The sequence below is a fragment of the Bactrocera neohumeralis genome, unplaced genomic scaffold (assembly GCF_024586455.1).
Source record: "Bactrocera neohumeralis isolate Rockhampton unplaced genomic scaffold, APGP_CSIRO_Bneo_wtdbg2-racon-allhic-juicebox.fasta_v2 cluster09, whole genome shotgun sequence".
Lineage (NCBI taxonomy): Eukaryota > Metazoa > Arthropoda > Insecta > Diptera > Tephritidae > Bactrocera > Bactrocera neohumeralis.
In genome coordinates, this window is record NW_026089622.1 from 30,122,829 (window position 1) to 30,137,778 (window position 14,950).

Sequence of the window (14,950 nt, forward strand, 5' to 3'; positions counted from 1 at the left end):
AAGCAAGCGGCGCACGATGCTGCTTCGCTGTTGTTTGTTAATCAACTGACTGCAAATGTTCTTTGTCCCATGGTAGCCACAAACACCAAAGCGCCTGGATTGGATGGCATACCAAACAGAGCTCTGAAGGAAGCCATAAGCTCAAAACCTCTAGTATTCGCTAAAATGTACAACGCTTGTATAAAGGAAGAGGTATTTCCCGACTCTTGGAAAGTACAGCGTTTGGTTCTGCTCCCAAAACCAAAGAAACCATCTGAAGAACCTTCATCGTACCGACCTCTGTGTATGCTCGATACAATGGGTATCTTGTATAAAGGAAGAGGTATTTCCCGACTCTTGGAAAGTACAGCGTTTGGTTCTGCTCCCAAAACCAAAGAAACCACCTGAAGAACCTTCATCGTACCGACCTCTGTGTATGCTCGATACAATGGGTAAAGTGTACGAAAATATAATACGAAACCGCTTGGAGTTAGCAATCAAAAAAGCCGGCGGATTATCAGAGAGACAATACGGCTTTATAAGAAAGAGATCCACTATTGACGCACTACGAGAAGTCGTCGATACTGCGAAATGTGCAGTAAGTGGCAAAAGATGGAAAGGTGGCACAAAAAAGTACTGCGCGCTGATTACCCTGGATGTCAAGAATGCGTTCAACTCGGCAAAATGGGCAGACATAATCAAAGCCCTGGATGAAATACGGGCCCCTGAATACCTCATAAACATAATAATGAGCTATTTTAAAAACAGAAGGCTGATTTTTGGTACGGACGAAGGCACCAAGAGCTACTCTATCTCGAGTGGAGTACCCCAAGGGTCAGTGTTAGGCCCACTATTATGGAACCTTATGTATGACGGGGTGCTAAGAAGACAGCAACCAGCAGACGTTAAACTAGTAGCTTATGCGGATGATCTCATGGTCGTAGCAGTGGCCAAACATTTAGCCGACCTGAAAAATAAATGTAACGAGTGCTTAAATGGCCTACGCCAATGGTTCTCTTCTGTGAGTCTGAAACTGGCGGAGGAAAAAACAGAAGTTTTACTCATAAGCACTAGGAAGTTAGAAGAACGAATAGAGCTCACCATAGGGGAATGCGAGATTACTGCGCAGCCGCAACTGAAGTATCTGGGAGTAATATTGGATTCCAAATTAAAATTTAAAGAACACCTGGAGTATTCTTCCGCGAAGGCAAACAAAATTTATAATGCCCTATCAAGAATGATGACCAATAGAGGCTGTGTGCGTTCCAGCCGGCGATTCTTAATAGCGAAGGCAATGAGTTCCGTAATACTTTATGCAGCACCAGTATGGATACAGGCAATGGATATAAAATCTTATGCTAAACAAATAATTACAGTGCATAGGCTTTCTGCAATTCGGGTAATAAGTGCTTTCCGGACTATATCAACCGACGCTGCTGAAGTATTAGCCAGCATGCCGCCCATTGACATCCAGGGAGATGAACTCGAGCGTTTATATCAGCTTTCAACGCCTAAAACAGAATTGGCAAGGACAGAGGAGAGAAACAAGAGCACTAAAATGTGGCAGGAGCGGTGGAATTCCTCAACCAAAGGGCGTTGGACTCATCGACTTATACCGGACATCCACTCGTGGATAGAGAGACGACATGGGGATCTAGATTACCATCTGACCCAAATACTTAGTGGACATGGATGCTTTAGAAGCTACCTTTTCAGATTCCACAATGACATTAGTCCGAACTGTCCGACGTGTACAGAGTATATAGAAGACTCGGAACATGTACTATTATATTGCCCTCGATTTTAGAATACAAGGGAAAAGCTAAAAACCACACTCGGTGGTAGTTTTACAGTCAATAATTTAACGATACTCATGTGTCAGTCGACTGATAAATGGAAAGCTGTCAGCGAAGCGTCAGCATCCATAATGACACAACTGAGACTTTTTGAACAAATTAGGCGTCCGTCAGTCCGCACAATAGATGAGACTTAAATGTCCTGTCCCTCCCACGAAGTAATACTTAATCGGTGGTCCCGTGGGAGAGTCTTGAGTTGGGAGTAGGTTAGGTTTAGTGGATTAAAGTTCCGCACTCCGGCTTTCGATGCTTCCCCCTACTATAAAAAAACAAAAAAAAAAAAAAAATGGTAGCCACTTTACGCTCGCGGTTACCAATACATCCAAACATTTCATTTGCCCGTCTCTGATTTAGACGCATGTACATATTTCGTTTGTTTACATATTTTGTTACAACGAAGTGGTGCTTACGTCTTTTTTCGATTCAACATATAAGTTTTGATTAGCGGCAAAATCGCAAAATATTTTACTTTTTATCAGTGATTGTGCAATATGGAATTGTGTCAACAAGTGGTAAGTGCATTGGTTTGTTTTTGTGAATATATTTCGATAAATTTCATTTTATATTTTGGTGTTGTAATACTTTGTTTCAGATTGCATTCAAAAATGGTTTTGTTTCATACAGCGATACTGATTCTAATCATTCTTCTGAGCAAAAAACTTATTCACAAACAGAATCCGAAAATGATATTGAAGAAGAGATATGTGTGGGCAAAAGAGGTTACAGAAACAAAAGAATATTACCTAAGAGATTACAAAATAAAAAACAACGTGATACTAGTGTTCAGCCGAATCCTTGTATAAATAAAAAGTGTGGAAATCTTTGTGATGATAAGTTCACCGAGTCAGATCGGTTAGCAATAAATGAACATTTTTGGGGCTTCGGCAACAAAATTAGACAAAAAGACTGGCTCCTTTCGTGTATAACACGGTTATCCGTCCAAAGACGAAGAGGTGATAGTAACAGAAGGCAATATACGTATAATTATGCCATTAATTATAATGATAATACTATCAAAGTGTGCCAACAGTTTATGCTGAAAACGCTTCACATATCGGAAAAAAGTTAATATTGGCTAGAAACAATGCGAGTGGTTTGAAAAGTTTTAGTGAGGGGGAAAAAAAAGGTGCGTGGAGTCCCTACGCGCGGATGAAGTTATACTTCTTAGTGATATTCCAAGAAATACACATCATTTTGTATGAAAGAAACTAGAAAACTTAAATTCACATTTTATAAATTTATTATCTCCCCGAGCATGCCTTTGCCAACAAGTCGTCTTTTCGTGACGATGGCAAAAGCTAAAAATTATAAATTGCACAACTTTCTGGTGCTTCTCGCAAAAATCTACGTCGATATGTATTCACGATCATACGTATACATACATACATATTTACGCATGTTTGTAGGCGAAGCTGCTACAGCGGCAAGGGGTGACAATCGGCGGCCATTACTTTACTTATGCCATAGAAATTCTATTGCTACGAATATGGAAATGACAACGAAATAATGCAAGTATGCATATTTCTAAAGGTCATTAATTTCTTTGAAGACGCAGAGCATTTCAACCAAAAGAAATTTATTCATTAAAATCACCACTCAGAAGTCGTTTTATCCGTTGTAAGCGAACGATTTTCGAAGAAACATCATTTTTATTATGCCACAAGACAAAATTAGAAATGAACTTCTTAAACCTCACGCTGTCAGATAAAACGATATACATACCTCGTCATCGCGGGTCGATTTCCAAAAAATGTAAATGAAGACTAACTACAGAAATAATCCTGTAAAGTATAGCCATAATTTTTCAACGGCCAACGCAGGGTATTTCAATAAAAGGGCACATAAAATAGTTGAGAATTCGCAGAAATGAAAGACAAAGGAAAGAAAAAGGAGTATAACTTCAATAATGAACAAGCATACAAACATACATATGCGCAGCAGCAGCAAGGAAAGAGGTAACAATCGGCGATCCATTGTATATTTCGCTCGTGCATAACCAAACCATAATTAGGGCAACGCAATTCAAGTGTCAAGGGTGGTGTTGGTGGTAAGCGCTTGAAAAGTTACGACGAGCACGTAGGTACGAATCCCAACAAAATTTATTTTTAATTGAATATGTCACCAACCAAAAATTGAAACATTGTTCTACAAAAACAACAACAGCATAAGCATGGCAACATTGTGTTGTTGGTAGAAAAGCCGAGCTGTGCCGAAAGAAACGAACAAACGATAGCCGATTGTCAGCGCTTCACTTGCTGCTCGAACATCTTCGCAGACAAGGTTGCGTAGATTCATATTGAGCAAGGTTGCGCAACCTGAATCTATCGCAACCTTTTCCAAACTCGTATAAGAAGTATAACTTCAAAAAATCTACGCCTTAAAAAAGTCTGACGAGTCCAAGGTTGCACTTTTAAAATCATTTATTGAACAATTGCCAGTAGTTCCCTCGCATTATTGTAATAAAAGTAACAAGCTGTATCTTCCTCAAGAATTTCGCAATATAAAAGGATTATATGATTGCTATACCAAGCACATAAATACTATTAACCAGGAGTCGTCACTATTATCCTTAAGAGTCTTCCGAAATGTTTTTACAAATAGTATTCATATCGGTTTTCACTTGCCTAAAAAAGACAAATGCGTACCTTGTGAAAATTACAAAAACCTGGACAGCGCAACACAAAACAATTTAGAGCAAACTGAAGAATACCAAACACACATAAGAAACAAAGATAAGTGTAAAGAAATCTTTTTAGAGGATCAAAAACAAAGTAAAGCCAATTCGTCCTTCCTATGTGCTAGCTTTGATCTGCAAAAGGTTTTAAATACACCCCATGGAAAAAGCATAACATTATTTTATTCTCGAAAGTATGCATACTATAATGAAAGCGTGTATGAAAATGGCACCAGAAATGGTTATTGTTTTTTGTGGAGAGAAGCTGACGGAAGAAGAGGATGTAATGAAATTGAAAAGCTATGCTTTCCACATTAGTATATTTTCTTACAATTTCGAATTTTATACACAACATACAAATTACGTATTTGTTACCTGGGCATACTATGATGCCAGTTGACTCTATACACAGCACTATTGAGGCATTTACTCGCGATAAAACTATTTGGGCCCCTAGTGAATGGTATACCATGATTTCAAACGCAAGAACTAATCCCGAAAATTATAAATGCGTTATTATGAATAATTCTGATTTCAAAGATTGGAAAACATTTTCTCAAACTATGTTTCCCACTTCAATTAAAATCTCTTTTCCAAAATTACGTTCTGCTTCGTTAGAAAAAAATAATCCTATCATGAAACTTAAGTACGGATATTTTGGCGATTCCAAAATTGAAGAATACGATCTTAACTCCATTGCAAGATCAAGACGAAATAATTCTTTAATAGAAAATGGACCTCTACGTTTATATGATAATTTATTAAAAATTTCTTCAAAAAAATACAAAGATCTAAAAACACTATGTGATAAAAACACAATACCTACAAGATTTCACAGCGAATTTTTAAATTTAAAATACGATGAAATTATTAAAGATGTTCTACCTGAAACTGATCAAGAAGACAATTAGTAATTTCTAGAAAGCCAATTATTTTTAAAACTATTCATTTAAAGTTTAAAACTATTATTATTTATATAAGTTTGCAGTTAAAATTAATTCTGTACTCTAAAGTATTTTCATATTAATTTTATTTTTTATTGACACTAATGAATTTAAGGATAATTTTTTATTACACGAAAAAATTTGAAAAATTAAAAACAGAACAAAGTTTTTTTTACTAATATCATTGGGCGTAACCGCCAAAACATAAATTAGTAGCTATCCAGCATGACAGCAAAAAAGACGTAAGCGACATTAATACCCGTTAGCTTGGAAATATATAAAAAAATAAACACAATGTATAGGCTATGTTCGTAAATGCATCATGACGCGCATCATGACGATTGCATAACAAACAGAACGTTCAGAAATGCCAATATTGCAGCACTGCAATAATCAAGCGTTCGAAAAAACAGAAGTGTTGTCAGCTGTCACTCATAACTTCTATCAAAAAATTGTTTACTGCATTTAACTACGATGTCTGACGAAAAGTAAGTGCAAAACTGTTTTATTTTAATTTTTGTATTGAAATTTATTTAAATTATGTTAATAATAATTGTATAAATTATTATTTTTAAATCTTTAGTGAAAATCTCAGTAATGCGGAGACACAGTTATTGCTAAGAGTACGGTTAAATATGGAGGACGAGTTTAAATTGGGTAGAAGGAAAAAAAATGTATTGTGGAAGAAAGTTGTGACCGAAGTTAAAAATGTAAATGAAAACAATAAAAATTAAAATGAAGTTCATCAGAAAAGTAATAAAAAAATTTTTCAAATAAAGGAAGGTGAGGTAAAGTAAATTTTTTATGATGAAAACAGAGTGGTAAAATAGTTTCTTCTATCGATTCCATTGATATCATCTGAATCAACACGGCGAATGGGGGCATCTTGAATTCCTTCGATTTCATTGTTGGTTTCCATATCGGCATGTGTTATTGCATCGTTAATATGTTCAAAATAACCTCCCTTATTTATGATAAAATTGTGTAAGATAGCGCAAAAGAGTATTACATTAGATGTACATTTAATGCTCGAAGCTTCAATATAATTTAAAATTTTAAACTGTTTCTTAAAAATCCTGAAAGTTTGTTCTATAAATACTTTGTCTTTTAAAAGACAAACATTTGTACCTACAAATTTTTCTTTTTGATTTCAATACCCTTCTTTTTCTTAAATTTAAAGAAAATCTATCATTTCTTTGCTCACGAATTTCGCCTAGTGTTAGATTCAGCAAAATTTCCATTTTAGTATTATATGCGTTCAAAAATGCAAACAAATGTATCTGCAAATTGTCAAAAATTGTATAAGAAGTATCAAACGTCAAACTTGCAGTGTTGCTACTGTTGCTTATGCTGCAAGTCATGATGCATTTACGAACATAGCCATAGTTAAGAAGTAGCAGTGCATACATACTCAATTCCACTGCACTACTTCTTCCTGAACCAAAGATTTTAAAAAAAATCTTCCCCTGTATAATTTGTTTTTTGGCGCTTACGTCTGTTTGGCGGTTAGGGCTCGATATGTTTATACACTTTTTTTTTTGTTTGCGGACTTATTCGAATGCCCTCGTATAATATAATTGATATATTGTAATATATATATGTGTATTTATATATCTGTATATAAACCCTTTTTTTTTTTTTGGTTGCGGACTTATTCGAATGTCCTCGTATGCACTTTCGTAGTTACAGGCGTCAATACCCTTTGTATATGTGCCTGGTCTGTATGTAATGCGCTATGGTACATATATTCAAGTAATTTTATTGCTTGTTGTGTTTTTACGTTCTTCCGTTGTTGTAGGCGCGATACGATCCAAAAGAGAGTTCACCATGCGCAAGTGTTCATCTCTTTATGCTTCGTATAATATAAATCGAGTTATTACTAGTTAATATGTATGTATGTATGTATGTTCGAATTTATTATTTCTTTTATTTCACTTTAAGCCTTTTTATTGTGCCGTTTTTATTATTTTAGGTATACTGCTTACTGTTTTGAGGAAGAGAAGAGTATTGCGGAAAATCTTGCAAGTGGATACTTGAAATTAAATTGTTGTTAAATTAGCTTGTTACGTGTGTTCGTAACACTGGGGTAATCAAGTAGGCAAATAATATATAATTTTTTTTTTTACTGTTTTATGTATATAGATGATATACATATATAATTAAATTTTTCTCGGTTTGTACCGTTCAAACGGATTATCGTAAATATAAATCCGTTTGTTATCATACATATGTATGTACATTAGCGTGGGTCAATTTGTATGGAACAAAAAAAATGCACCAAGCGGTTATCAAAATCGTAAACTACGATGAATTCTAAGAAAATTTGCCCAAGAAACCATGGCTCTAAAATCAAAACGGAGCCTCCGGTTTTTAACGAGAAACTTTTAATTTTGTTTTTTTTTTTTCAACAAATGAAATGAAATCGGACGAGAACCGATGTATTCAGCGTGGTATGGTCGTTGGCCGCTGTGGTCGGTGTGTGTATATGTTACCTATCCACCCATAAAAATTAAAATAATAATAAATAAAATTCAAACTTTAATAGCTTTCATCTTCCGCGAAATCGTATTGCAGTTAACAATATCATTTTATATCTATATATAAAGCAAAAACTTAACTGTTAAGCGCCAAACAAAATATAATATACTTCTAAAGTTCAGAATTAATTAGTTTTAAGGTCTTGTTTGCTGTCCATCCTAGATGTTGCGTTTCGACTTGCAACCGTGACTGCCATAACATCATCGCGATTTTTTTCTATAGTTCGACGTGAAACGCTAGTCAGCAGTTGCACAAAGCGCTCGGTTCCTTGAATATGTGGAGGAATTTGTGGATCCGGAAGTGGAGGATTGTCAAATTCTATGTATTCGAGCAAATGGTCATAGGGTATGTTTGCAGTGAAGGGCGGCTCCGACAAAATGCTATTATTATCTAAGTTTATCATCTCAACATAATCAGTGCAGTCAAAATTTATAGTTGGTTTTTTGTAAGCTCTTAATTTTGTTGGGTCGTAAAGTTTTTCACGATAGTACAAAATTTTTTTTAAAGCCCTCTGGCGCACTTCCTTTCTGGCATCAAAAAGCATTGTTAGTAGAACATTTTCTGAATGTGCAAAATATGAGTTATTTTGAACAACATTATTTACAATTTCGCGCAGATTTTGTGGTAAATATTGCGTTGAATAAATATATTTACATAAGAGTGAACTGCCATATATTACCGAGTTGTAATACTTAACATTAAAGTACATAGGTACGTAAACTTTCATGACAAACGTTGCTTAATTCTTAAATTTTCGGATGGTGAATTTGTTGTGACGTACAATCGCAGAAGTCTACTAGCTTTGGTTAACCAACGAGAGTGAACGATAGGTCCAGGTTTCACGTTGCCTAAATCTTCTGGACAGGAACCAATATGAATAGCGTTGGCTATCCGATACAAATACTTAACGTCCGTTGAAAGAGTTTTTTCCTGTTCTGACGACAAGGAAGGAGGCATATTCCCCAGCAAAATACGCTGAAAGTCGGGTACAACCTATAAAAAGAACAAGTTACTTATTTAGAACCAAAGATAGAGATCTTTATTAAAGTACTAATTCATTGCTTACCTAAATCTGTTCACAGGTTTCCATTAATTTTGTCAGAGCTCCACTGTCAGTTCGCGGTCCACTTGTAGTTGATTTTTCTAGCGCGCAAAATAAGTGGCGAAAAGGTACCTCATTAAAATGTAACAAGCAAACAAACCAGTGCAATGGTCTGTCTAACAGTACTTCAAACCGTCGTAGTATGCCGTTTTCCGTGCCAGTATTGCTGACTTCACCGTCGCAGCAAATACCAACCAGATCGAAAAGAGCTAAGTTCTTTTTAACAAAGAAGTCATATAGCAGCTTTTGTTTTGTACCAGCGTCCTCAGCATTGAGTGTTAAATGACCCAAGAGTTCGGTTTTAGGTTCTCGCACAACCACGATGTGAGATTCTTTAACCACTTTTGGGTGAAGCTTATGATTAACCTTCTCCATTGTCAATGATTCATCTTTTCAGCCATCAAAGGAGAATGCCAGCACGCTGGAATCTCCGCATTGTTTTTGAAGCACAGAATCCCTGATTTTTTTCTTTTCTCGCGCTACTTTACATTTGTCCACAATAATAAGTTCCCCATTGTCGTCTTTGAAATCTATATCTTTAAAAAGTGCCGTAGCCAAACACGCAGCAACTCTGTCTGACACACCAAATCTGTAGCACATCATAGCATAATTGGGGGTATCAAGTCTTTTCTTATACGGGCCGCGCTTAATAACAATTGGCTTTTCTGCATTCGGTGTTTTGAACACAAGATCTTCATCAACGTCCATATCTGATGAGTCAGGCCGGTAAGATGAATATTCAGTAGCTGTTGGAGCCAAATCCAAATCAACAACATCCGCCAGGACCGCTGGAATTGTCAGTTTCCTCGCGGTATGCTGATCAGTCAAAAATTCGTGTAAATGATCAGGCATCAAACCACATGAGCAACAATTTCTTTGTAAATCGCACTTGCATTTTCCAATATAGAATAAGTTGTTCATAGTCTTGATAAATGCGGTGTATTTTTTAGATGTAGACGTGCCTTTTGTTTCTTTAAAATATTTATTCAGCAAGATTTTCAGCTTGTTTATTACGGGTTTCTTCGTCATTATGCCAATATTCAATTTGCTCCAAATTTCAATCAATTTATCCGCCACTTGTGGAGTAAAAGATGCGTACGAAAACATTTTATTTCTATTTTTAGACCGACCACTCAAAAAAAAAAATATTTTAAAACATCGCGGCAAGTTGGGAAGTTTAGTTCGTGTAAATCACTTGGCAAACCAAAAGCACTAAAATTTGGATCTGACATATGCTTCAAATATGATTCCGAGAGATTTGATAATGTAATATCTTTAGCACAAGAACTAATTGATATAGGAGATGACTCCATAATTAAAAGACGCTTAAGTTTTGCTTTAAAATGTTAGAACGCGAAAATCAGAGGCACACACTTCTTCCTTGAGTAAAAACTTCTAACTGTAATATTGTATCAAAATAATTTAAAGCGATGGTTTCGGAAACAATTGTTCTATTAGTAATTCATCAGCGTTGCTTTGCTTTCTCTGAGAAGTTGATAAAATCATAGCAAACAAATAAAATAATAAAAAAACAAGTGCAAATCAGACAAACAATCGACAGTGTAACAGAAATTGGAATGATTTGGTTTTCTGGCTGCAATACAACACCGAATACCAAACTCAAGATGTTTCCCTTCAACAGTTATTAAAATTTCCGATCTTTAGTGTTTTCAAAAATTACCGTTATATGGGAGGTGGGCGTGGTTATTATCCGATTTCGATCATTTTCCAGATATCTCTTAAGTAGACATTGTGTAATATGTATACCAAATTTGAACGAAATCGGTGGGGTGGTTCCAGAGATATGCATATGAACTCATAAATGGGCAGTGCCACGCCCCCTATAAAAAATTTCTGTACTGTCGAATTTTCTGCTTATATACAACATCACATACCAAATTTGAGCAAATTAGCTTCGATAGCTACAAAACAAGCAAACAATCGACAGTGGAATAGGAATTGGATTTTTTTTTTTGCAAAATACAATATACGAAATTTTCTCGCTAAAAACCGGAGGCTCGATTTTCATTTTAGACCCATGGTTTCTTGGGCAAATTTTCTTAGAATTCATCGTAGTTTACGATTTTGATAACCGCTTTGTCAAGAAAAAAATTGACCCACTCTAATGTACATACAAATAATAAATAGAAATAAAAACGATACACTTACTTTATCTCGGGGTTTTTTGGGGGAAAGTAAGGTTTTGGTATGTTAGCCTTGTGTGCTCCAGTTTTCCTGTCTCGTAACTTTTCACTTCACCTAAATTTAGTTTTATTCTTTTTCTTTCGTTTTTTTTTATATGTTTAATGTCATTGCAATTTTTATGCTTTACAATTTTTAATTTGGTTTTTCTTTTTTTTTCCTATAGTGCCTTTCTGTAGGCTCGAAGGACCATGTATTTTTCGGCTAATTTCTTCGCACTCACCGGTCAGAAAATTCGTTCAGAAAATATATAAAAAAGGCAACACACAATTCCGCCAGAAATTTACAAAAATGTATTTTATTGAACTTTATGTAAAATTTGTATATTTTTGACTCGAATTATAAACTTAATGCTCGCACAGTATGTTGGAGCTCGGGGTTAATCGCACTGCTATCGTTAGCGGATCGCAAAAAGAAGTAGTGACCAACTTGTTTCTCCGACCCTTTTGTTCCCTTTTGGTTGTGGTGAAAAATGCAGTGGTAATGTAGTTATGTGTGATGTGGATTGTAGGTGGTGTAGAGATGAGTGTGGTGAATGAAGCGTGCTAGTGACGTATATTTTAATGCGGTGAGTGTAGAGTGTTCTGGATGCGGGATTATTGTTGTGGTTAGGTGCTCGATGTTGGTTATGTGTTGTGTGGGCCAGGCAACTGAAGCTCATTTAGCCATATACATATAGTATATGCCCGCAGAAATATCGAATTAATGTGGCGTTCTATAGTCGCAAGCGACATCGCGTCTACATGTTTTTCGTAGTTCGTGGTGTCACCTAGCGCCAGTTGACACCACGAACCACAAAAAACATATAGACATGATGCCGCTTGCGACTATCGAATGCACCATAGGTTCGATATCTCTGCGGGCATATACGAGGTGTGTTCAAAAAGTAGGTATCGCGAATTTTGTGTTTTTTCAAAAATTATTTATTTATTCATGAGTATCTATTTTGTCCCCTTCAAAGTAATCCCCATGAGATATTATACACTTGTGCCAACGGTTTTTCCAATCTTCGAAGCACTTCAAAAAATCATTTTTTTTATCTTCTTCAGCTCCTCCTTCGATACCGTCTTTATCTCGTCAAGAGAAGCGTAACGGTGTCCTTTTATGGGCCTCTTCAGTTTACGGAACAAGAAAAGGTTACAGGGGCCAGATCTGGGGAATACGGTGGCTGCGGCATCATTGGTGTGTTTTTTTTTGGCCAAAAAGTCGCGCACAAGCAATGATATATTAGCAGGGGCGTTATCGTGGTGCAAAAGCCAATTTTTGTTCTTCCACAAATCCGGGCGTTTCTGGCAGATTGCTTCTCGCAAATTGCGCATAACTTGCAGGTAATATTCCTTATTGACCGTCCTTCTCTGTGGCAAGAACTCATGATGCACCACCTGGAATCGAATAAAACTATCAGCACACTGTCGCGATATTTTTTGAACACACTTCGTACACTAGTCAGAAAAAGTTTGCGTACACATTTTTAAAAGGGAATTCCCACATTACAAATTCAAACGAAACGGTAAAAAAAGAGTATTTATTTAAGCGTAATTAATGTTTTTATGATAATTTTGATAAAAACTTGACACATTGAATAAATGGATGGTAAGAGGAAAAAAACTAGTTCTGGTAAAAGGGAAATAATCGCTAAATTATGGAAAAAGGCAAAACTGTGCGATAAATCGGCACAATTGTAGATAGAACTCACTCTTCTATTCAGAGAGTGATTTGTACTTATAAATCAAGAGGTTCTACAGTTGCTAAGCATCGTTTTGGACGTCCTTCTAAGCTCAGTTACCGAGAAGAGCGGTACATTGTTAAAGAAGTACAGCAAAATCCTCAACTTAAGGCTTTCCGAATAAGGAAAGATGTCAAAGAAAGGTTTAATAAATCTATCTGCAGCGTAACTGTATTTAAAATTCTAAAAAAAGCGGATATCGTAGTCGAGTTGCACGACAAAACCGAGTTTAAGACAAAACCGGTTTAACAGCTTAGCGAAGGTCTATCATATTTGAGATCTACATTTCAAAGTCGCCCGTGGAGTAGTGGTTAAGCTGGGAGGTCACTTCCGCAGCCTAGGGTTCGAACCCTATAAAAATCGGGAACATTTCCCGATAGAGCCGGGAAAATTTCCGTGCCTGATTTCCAGGCGTTTCCAGACCAGCTGTTATCGTCGGGAATCGCCGGGTTCCGAAGACGAGGGTGGTGTTCCGTAACAAACTTCAGGAATCTTTATATAGAATGAGAATTTTGAAAAAAAAAAGTCGAATAAGTTGCAAAATTTCAGAAAACCTTTTTTTTCGAATACTGTGTAGTTTTTCTTAGCAGCTTCACTTTAAAAAAATATAAATGTCATTTCATATTAAATTTACTACCAAGGATTTGAATATTTGGAGAATATGATTAGTGAAAGTTTTTTCTGGCATTTTTTGGGAGTATAAAAAGTGACAAATATATTATTATTTTCAGTACGATACAATATTGGCGAAAAAAAGAAAACTAGATGAAGATTTTGCAACAGTACATCGAGAAGAAAACGAGGTTCCTCGTGCAGTGACGCACAGTCCACCTAAACATGATGAAGGCATTGACAATTCGGGCAGCGAAACACCGTCTTCGTCTAAAAACTCCGACATTGCGCAAGTTTATACCATTGCTGTAAACATTTCCAATGATGTTGGTAATTTCGTGGGACAAAAAATTTACGATCACGTGAAACAAATTTTGCTTGAAAATCCTTGGACTCCTCCAAAAAATTATACTTTCCCATTTTCGTCGAGAGTTGTTTCTGGCAAAGAAATAAAACACTACGTCTCTTCCAAACACTTGGATTCTCATGCAGAGCGGCTCGTACTACGTGGGGAAAGGGCTATTCTGCAAATATTGTCCATGATTTACGCCTTGAAATCAAAGACGTTATCGGGGAAATACTCCGCTTGGGTTACTTGTCACGCAGCCGTTGACTGATTTCAAAAATTTGGTTGGGATCAAGAGTGTGTTAGAAATTCATTCTCAAAATATATACCATAAGAATGCAATGGCAACGAGGAAGGACTTCGTGAGAGACTATCACAATCCACAATGAAGCGTCCGTAATCTTCTCGACGAAAAACATCTTTCGGCTCATCGGCTCATCCCCATTGTGAAAACGGTCATTTTTTGCGGAAAGCAGAACATCTCACTTCGGGGGCATGGAGATGACGAAGGTATTCGAAAAAATAAAACGCCCGTCCAAAACGAAGGGAATTTCAGGGCTTTGCTGAGGTTCAGAATCGATTCAGGTGACACAACTCTGGAGCATCACCTTGGGAGCACATCTTCAAGAGCGATCTATACCAGTAAAACGATTCAGAACCAACTAATTGAATGCTGTAAGGCAGAGATACTGGACAAAATTTTGCAACGAGTGGCTTTATTTTACACGATTGTTTTCGATGAATCTCCAGATTTGTCGGGAAAAGCTCAGGTAATACTTTCATCCTGCCAATTATTACGTAGAAGTAGAATTTCCATAAAAATATAATAGTTGATGCCTATTGTCTGAAATATCGGATAGTGGTTGTTCCCAAGAAAATAAACAGAAATTTACAGAAGAATAATGTTTCTCGTTACAGATTAGCGTTGTACTCAGATACGTCGATTTTTCTTCTGGCGAAGCATGCATACG

At 36.3% G+C, this 14,950-nt stretch overlaps 1 protein-coding gene and 1 non-coding gene across 8 annotated transcripts in view; both read right to left on the reverse strand.

The window, feature by feature from the left end:
* Positions 1-14,950, reverse strand: part of LOC126764065 (inositol polyphosphate-5-phosphatase A) — a 721,948-nt gene that overhangs the window by 37,294 nt on the left and 669,704 nt on the right. The gene's annotated exons all lie outside the window — the stretch shown is intronic.
* Positions 3,427-3,633, reverse strand: LOC126764816 (small nucleolar RNA U3). Its single transcript, XR_007668100.1, has one exon. It is a non-coding gene; the product is annotated as a small nucleolar RNA U3 (small nucleolar RNA).